This window comes from Melanostigma gelatinosum (assembly GCF_949748355.1).
Source record: "Melanostigma gelatinosum genome assembly, chromosome: 12".
Classification (NCBI taxonomy): Eukaryota; Metazoa; Chordata; class Actinopteri; order Perciformes; family Zoarcidae; genus Melanostigma; species Melanostigma gelatinosum.
The window spans coordinates 1,930,877-1,939,662 of record NC_136645.1 but is presented as its reverse complement, the minus strand read 5'-3'; positions in this window follow the sequence as shown (position 1 = coordinate 1,939,662).

Sequence of the window (8,786 nt, the reverse complement as noted above, 5' to 3'; positions counted from 1 at the left end):
ATTTGTTTTTTACGCATATTTATTTTATTTATTTTCAAAATTGTAAGGGTTTTTAGATTTTTTTAAGGCTATTCTTTGTGGAGCGAGCAATGTTGCTCAAAGTAAAAAAAAGTATTAATAATAATAACAATAACAATAATAATACACATCTAAAACACTAAATTATTACACAATTGAGTCAAACATTGTCCTTGTGGTAGCACATAAACATACTCAGTAATGAGACTATTTGTAAACAATCACATGATGACATAAATCAAGAAGCACTTTTCAAAATAAAAGTATCCCATGCCTGTTTGCTACACCTCCTGATGAGAGTATGAGTCAGGAAATCCTCCGTTTTCACTCCCCTTCGGTTCCCCTTCGGTTCCCCTTCGGTTCTCCGGTCCAGCCTGCTGCTTTGAGAGCGGTGTTTTTAATCCTGGAGAAAATTACTGTGAAGCTAACGACGTCTCCCTCCGCCCGTCCACCGTCTCCAGACATCATTAACGCCGGGCTATAGCTCCAGGCTGCACATGAACCCCTTCTTCAAACTGTACACTTTATCCATAATTCAGCAATCTTCCCTGAATTATTCAAGCAAATAGTGGGAAAATAATGGAGTTCACTGAATCTTACTTACACATAAAACTATTTTAATTTTTGAGGCTTTCTGATGCAGCCAGGAGGGGGGGTGGGGGGGGGGGGGTTTAAGTAGCACATGTGGCCTCCTTTGCCTCGATCCCTGATCAGAGGAGGTTGGGTCGGCTCATAAACACATGAGCACACTCTGAGGATGGCAAATAAATGCTATTTGAAATATACACACATATGCATGAGCGTAAACATGTTTTACGCGTGCATACAAATAAAAATAAACATGTTCGAATGCAATCAGTTGATCTTTGTGCACTTTGATTTTCATATCCAAGACATAACGTATGTTTGTGTTGTTATTGTATTGTCACTATGTCCATGAACACTCCCCTCCATTGCTTCACAACCTGATACTGATGTGCTGCTCGTGATGACATGTTGCGTGACATGGCAGAGCTCCCTGCACTTGATACCCGATCAGAAAGAAGAAGGAAAAAGGCTGAATTAACATTAGTTGCTTACTTACCATGCCGTAAGCCTCGGCGTTAAATCATTTACTCCCTTCAGAGTGGGTAAGGCCATGCAACTTTTATCGCGGGAAAATAATCAGAATTCCCCCGGAAAGGAGAAGGGTGGCTCATGCATAAATAAAGCCTACAGTACATGTTAGCACTATAACCTTGCTCAGGGGTTTTATTTCTGCTGGAAGCACAGAGCGCATGACTGAGGAGGTTTCATGCGGTATCACATGAAGCCTGCTGTATAACGGGCAGGAGGAGAGGAGAACGCATCGGAGGCAAACTCAGGAAGTTGGGAGGGCACACGGGAGAATGTCCTTGGGTCATACACACCAACACACTTCTGCGTATTCCCACTTGTGTTTACCCTCAGTCGCTCTCAGGACTGTCTGTTTGCCTTCAATAGCACACACACGTACACTGGAGGCTGCCCACACCACCGAGAGCATCTGGTATCATTTTATTTAAGCACTTTCCCCCCGTAGATTCACTGGTTATGCTGCAAAACGGAAGAAAAAAATTACCAAAAATAAGTATGCTTATGTTTAAATGTTAATGAGCCACAATCGGTAAAGTATGTGCCTCCTAAAAATAATGCTGCCATACAACACTCATTTAGTTTTATTGGAAACCTAATTGGATTGTGTTCTTTATTAACATGAGGAGTTTATATTGACCCAATCTGCAAACTGTTCACTGTAAACTCCAAATGTTCACACTGAATGAATCTCCAAAACATTTAATCTCAACATATTTCTCTTTTTCTTCTTCGAGTTTTAACTTATTGCAACAAAAGCATGATTAAAATGCACTTATGGTCGTGGGTTTGCAACTTAATCCAGGATAGGGAAAGATCGTTATCTTTGTTGATTAGTGAAAAATCAATGCTAATTTGAGACAGAATTTGGCTTTTTTATAGATTCAACCACAATCCTTCAATAGCCTTTAGGATTATAAGCAAACAAAGTTACTGTTTACAGTCTGCACTACTCACCAAAACGCACTTTAAGTTAATTTCCTTCTTCATTAACCTTGTAAAGCAGAGTTTTCTTAAAAGTTTGAAACCTGTGTTTACATGGACTATAGATGATGTTACCGATTGGTTTGTGCACTAAGGTTTGGAAGACTTAAGTTCAGCATTTTTTGCTGCCGCCATCTGGGCTTTTGGCCGTCACCATCTTGGTTTTTGGCCGTCACCATCTTGGTTTTTGGCCGTCGCCATCTTGGTTTTTGGCCGTCGCCATCTTGGTTTTTGGCCGTCGCCATCTTGGTTTTTGGCCGTCACCATCTTTGATTTGGGCCATCACCATTGTGGTTTTTGGTTTTCCGTATCTTGGTTTTTGGCCATCGCCATCTTGGTTTTTGGTTTTCCGTATCTTGGTTTTGGGTTTTCGCTGTCTTGGTTTTTGTCAGTCGCCATCTTGGTTTTTGGGTTTCACTATCTTGGTTTTCGCTATTTTAGTTTTTGGTTTTCACTTCTTGTTTTTCACTGTCTTGGTTTGTTGTCTTGTTCTTTTGCAACCAGATGTGAAAAAATTGAGAGGGTGGAGCTAGCTCAGCTTCCATCTTGGCTCTTCTCCTTTCGACTTCACTTTCAGTGGCGTCTGGCCCGGCTGGGTAGGTCTGATCCCCATGAATGAATCCAATCACTGCACTTCCTCCTCCGATGTTCATTAGTGTATTCTGTCTTCTCCAGTAACACAAAATAAACAACAAATTAAGACAATGAAAAAAACATTGTCCATCAACTTTGACTGTGTTTGAGCACCAAGCATCATGACGTAAACAGAGTTCTCCTCCTCTAGTCCCACCGGAGTCCTGATCCCTGTACTGCTGTGTGCCCGTCAAGGGCAGCTTGATCCTGGACCACGATGGATCCAGGTCTCTGTGAAGATGTGGGCTCAACAGTTACCGACCTCCCGTTGCTTTCATCCATCTTATTTATCTGATACAGGGCATCAGACAGCCAGGAGCATGCTGGGTAGTGGAGTAGCTTCAGGTCCTAGCTAGGTTAGCTTAGCTTCCATCTCGGTTCTCCTCCCTGGGGCAGCTGGTTGGTCGGAAAATACATGTGAATATATATATATATATGTGTATATATATGGAAAACTGAAGACAAATCAACAAACGCATTTAAAATAATGTTCTGATTTAGATGGACTGCAGTCCAACAGTAGCTCTTGTGGTTCTCACGGTGATGTACTATTAACGGATGAGCTTGTACCTGTTTTCCGATTTAACCCCCGTGGTTCTCCCCCCAACGTGAGGATGTATAGGATGCGAGAGTGAAACCAGGGACCGGGTCACAGGAGGAATGGAGCGGTGCCTGTGGGAGGAGTGAGGGGATCGACCGACCGGGTGTAAAGAGCAGCGGAGGGAAGGGAGCGAGAGATCACGGCGAGGTGGAGAGGAACGAGGCCCCAGACGTGAGAACTAATTTGACACATTTGCCCAGAATTCCTGCACCGTCTGCCACTATCAACACATTTACCCTCTTTGTCTTGTTATCGAGGGAGATGAGGCCTCCGAGGTCCAGCATAGGTCAAAACAGGCAGATCAGAGAAGGGTGCTTTTCCAATAGAGGCAGTCATCCAAACACACACTCCCTCTCTGTTCATACGGAGGAGGAAGAGAGGTAAGGCGAAAGAACCGTGAGCGTGACACTCGTTGTTTTGTTCTGGGTGTCGGGGATGAAATGTGAGCATGTTGTGTTTCACCATATCAGAAGCATGAGGTCTGTTTAGATCACACCATGTCTTTACGTCTGATTTAATCTTTCTTCCCTGCCTGAATGTCTGTATTTTACAGTGTCCCAAACTTTATTTAAAGGAGCCAAAAGGGCATTCTCTCATTTCTTTTCTCATTATTATCACGTGTGGATACGGTTTGCATTGAAAGCTGTCTTATCCAGCTGTTTGCTTTCAGTCAAGTGTCTCCAACCTGAAGCGCGGTCCACTTTGAAATGACATCAGAGCTTAAACCAAGTGGCCAGTATTTTACGAGGTAGCTGCAGGCGCCGCGTCAGCAGATGGTGAAGCGCTGGAATTATGAGCTGTAGAGAAAATATAGTTAACCGTAGGCCCTGCAGGTCAAGCAAGCAGATTGGTTGATTGAACTTTGGTAGGTGTGTTAGAAGCAGGCGGCAACCTCCGGTTCTGCAGAGTGAAGCCGATGCTTCGTGTCTTAAAGCTGCATTCTCTCTAGTGTCCACCAGGGGGCGACTCCTCTGGTTGTATAGAAGTCTATGAGAAAATGACTCTACTTCTCTCTTGATTTATTTTCCTGAGATGGATATTTTTATTGTTATATAAATTGTCTTTTTATATTTACCATGTATTTTATTTCTTTTGTGGAGCCTCCCAGCGAAACCACAAAGGTTATGCGTTATAGTAGCACAAGGGAGGGGAAGAGAAGGTGGAAGGAGACGAAAAGAGAGATTTTGGGCAAAGTTGTCATTTTTTCAATTACATTTTAGTCAATATACACAATCAACCTTATTGCATAGTGTCGCAGTCAGTGTGTAATGATGTTGTCGCTGTCTGGTTATAGTTTTGTTTTAGTCATTGAAATAAAAAGGTAGTGGACAAACCGACCGTCGACAGACCGACATCTGGCGAACATAGGAGGAAGATTCCCTCATAATCCATCACCGAATTCTCTAAATAACAGTTTAAAATCAAATGTGCTTTGTGCGCTGTTGTGTGCACAGTAACTGTTACATTATTAAGGAACTTAAGCAGAAATATGTGAGTTCCACAACTGATTGTATCCAGACTAAAATCGGGAGGGGCTTCGTCGTGTTCTCACTAGCCGAGCCTCCTATTAGCAACCTTTTGTCTCCCGTAATGAGATATTCACTGTGAAATGTTAATTACTAAACACGGGGGCCGAGTGGCTTCCAGTGCTGACCCCATTCTGATTGAACTTAATAACAATTACTGTAGTTCCCTGCAAAAAAAGTGGGTTATGAGAAAATTAGGTTGTACAGCGACTATTGAAACAAAGAAGAAAAAAAAAACCTGTCGTCCAAGTTTTCTTTTCAGTTTAGAGTTCACAGCTAAGCGATGGCGTGTCCCTCTTGATGAGACGGGTTGTGTTGTTTTATCGGGCGATGACGTTGTTCATTCAGTGTTTGTTTCTGCAGCACACACACATATTAACGTGTGTGTGTGAGATACGATGTTGCGTGTTTGCCACCGGCTGAAGATCGACAGCTATTTTCTGCCATGTCTGTGCCTCTGAATCCACACGTATCTGCATGAATCCGGCCGTTGTGCTTCTTAATGGCAGAGACCTTCGCTGTTGGCTCAGCGATGAATAACAGTAATTGTTCAACCCACTCCCCGTCTATTCCCTTTGTGCCCCTGCCAGCTGGCATCTGGTGCCCGCCGACAGTAATATTCACCCCCTCACAACACACACCAACCCCTGCCATCATGTCCCCTCCCTCCACACACACACACACACACACACACACACACACACACACTCCTGTACGTCTGTGATCACATGACCGGCCAGCTGTGTCCACGCGAGTCCTCAGCCTCAACGTAAGCTTCGATGATACTTCATTACGATCAAACTGCATAAACAAAGACATTCACACACGCACAGACATATAACATAAAGTGTGTACACTTACGCATGTACACACACACACACACACACAAGGCTACTAATACTAGTGTATCACAGTTGAACACTTATAAATACACGAACGTGCGGCTATACACACACGTACTCATTTGTGAAGCCACAGACAACTTTTTACACAGTTCATTCACGCACGCACGCACACACACACACACACACACACACACACACAGCTCCCCTCCCCCTCCATCCTCTCAACCCAGTCCAACGTTTTCCAAATGATCTCATCAGATTAGCCCCAGATTGCTACCTATTACGGCCACGCTACTTATATAGCAATTTAGCTAGGGGGTGTAGGGGAGCGTGTGTGTGTGTTCAGGGGGGGGGGGGGGGATGGCTAATTTTCAGAGGTGACATTTTGCCACATCGTTGTTTCTGTTAGATTAGTTTTATTGAAATATATTTTGTCACAAGTACTTTAACTCAGAACGCAAAAATATGACTCGGCGAAAAAGCAGCATAATTATTTTCGGAGCGCGGTTGATTTTTCTGACCTTAAGCACTACGGATAATAATAATATCTTTATTCATATAACACCTGTCAAAGAGCAGAAGTCATGAAGTGCTTCACAACTAAAGACAAGAAAGCTAATTAAAGACACCAACCAATCAGAACGGACGTGTTCAAAACTAAAACTCTAGAGAACAACATCCGAACCACGACGGCAAACTTTACTACTTTCAACCATAACAGGCAGACCGCATCTCCCCCTTCCTCTCGTACCTTTCACAATAAAAGCCCTAGGCATATAAACTGTTTACCAGAGGAAACTCCGAGCGTTTCACTAAAAGGAAACTCAATAAAACATCTTACAGAAGCTTGGACTGTACAACAGTTAGCCTCAGACAGACTGATGCTGCTCTGGGTCAACAGAAAGCTTTGATGTGAGTGAACGTACGTCCAGGGTTTGCTAAAGCTCTAAAAACTGTCTGCCTGACTACAGAATGTCACCGACAGCTGAAACAGAAACACCATTGTCGAGGGAACTGTATTTATTGTGGATCAGTCACGTCTGGTCGATAACCGATGAACACCGCACGTTGGATCATTCCAGCCAGATGCAAAGTTACCTTCAAAGCAGGAAGTCATACAGGATGTGTGCCAACATTGCAAATGCACACGTCATGAAGACGGCATCACATATTTTAATGTGGCGTGAAGAAGAACCGACAATCCCAGGTACTATGTACAGATGGTACACACGTACTGGACTCCCCTGCATGTTTCCATTACCTTCAAGGTCCTTTTCCTATGAAGTGCTTGAGTCGTTGAGTTTGACCACATGTACACTAACTATCTATCTGCAGCACTTTGTCTCGATTACAAACTGTCACTGAGCGTCGAGTAACTTGTATCCGTCTGCAGCGGTGAAAGCGGTTAAAGCAACGCCGCTTTAGTGGTTTGATTGTTTTTGCAGCCGACCACACTGACAACATATTGACCCTGACACCGTGAGCTGCGTCGGCCGATGGCATCTGCTGCACCGTATGGGATCCGCTACGCTGATGTGCAAAGTGCATCAATAATCCCTGCTGAGTTATGAACTGACCATGATTATGGGCCCCGCGACTGCAGGAAATCCGCTTGAGGCTGTAAAATATAAAACCATGACGTTATAAATATGCAGGCCATTAAAAATGAAACAACCAGCCAGCTGACATCGCCGAGAATAACCCAGACGCGCTGTCCGAGGCAGAAATATGGATCATCGTGTAATGCAAGACAATTCTCTTTACATCCTTCGTTCTCTGGAGAAGTCCCTCCGCCCTCGTTCACGATGACTGGAAGAGCTGACAGCGTCTGCTGAGGGCGGCGTTGTTGCTGCGTGTGTTTGTGTGTGTTTTACATTTTGCCTGTGAGATTATTTGTCACAGTTCGATTTAGAGAGTACGACAGACAAACGTGTGTTTAATCCTCAACAAGTATTATTATCACATGGAACTAATATCTGACATGTCCGTATTAAACACGGGGCATTCGACACATGACTGCAGAATCTGTGTCGAGTCATTACAAGGCCGAAGGTCTCTACAAGGCATTTCAGCACAAACATCCCACCGGACAAAAAGAAGTAAGAAGATAAGTAGATAAATAGATAAATCAGTCTCGATCTTATGCTGTTGTAAGCGGGGCTTCAGTGATGAGCAGCTCATTGAATGAAGCTTTGTCAATGAGTTTTGCAGAGGTTGGAGGGTAACTCCTTAATTAACTGAGGTCCTCACAAGCTGCTCGTCCTCTGTGAATGAAAGTGTCGACAGTGAGAGGCAGACCCCCCCCCCCCCCCCCCCCCCCCCCCCAAGAGAAAGCAGTGTCCCTTTCTGCACACTGATGATCTGGACCGAGGCATTAGCAGAAGCTGAACAGCAGCATTATGCTCTAATGATGACCAATTTGAGGACCCCCGAGGACCCCAGCTGTGTCCGTGGCCAGACATATTGGCCCGTGATGGGCTAAACCGAGCCTATTTACCCGTGCTCCTTCTCCCCGGCCTTTACCAGCCACACGCAAACACATATGCATAATGGAGAAATAATGGAATCTTCTAATAATTTGTTTGGGCCAGAGAGACGGAGGCTGGCTCTCTGAACAACATGCCCCTGTGGCCTAACACGATTAGAGTTTAAACTATGAGGCCGCCGAGCCCTTCTTCAGGGGGTCCAGATGAAATATGGAGATCGACGCCGTGGCTTTCTGCTCTCTTCCCCGCGACATTCCCTCACTCTGGACACTTGTCTGCCAATCAAAGTGACGGACAGCTAACACGGGGAGAACAGAGACGGGGTCCGCCGAGCCCAGTTAGCTTTCGCCGGTGTGGTGGTGGAGGAGGAGGGTGAGTGACACTGGGCGCTCGGAGGCACGGCGGCTGGACTGGAGGAGATGTTCTGATGTTCTCTTTATTTAGTGGTGGAATCATGAGGAGGAAGTGTTGTTCATGCTGTCAACCACTTTTCCTCCTAAAATATCTCCTGTTATCTTCTCTAGCAACAAAGATCTTAACATTTGCAATCTTAAATGTCATAATAATAAAAAGATATCAT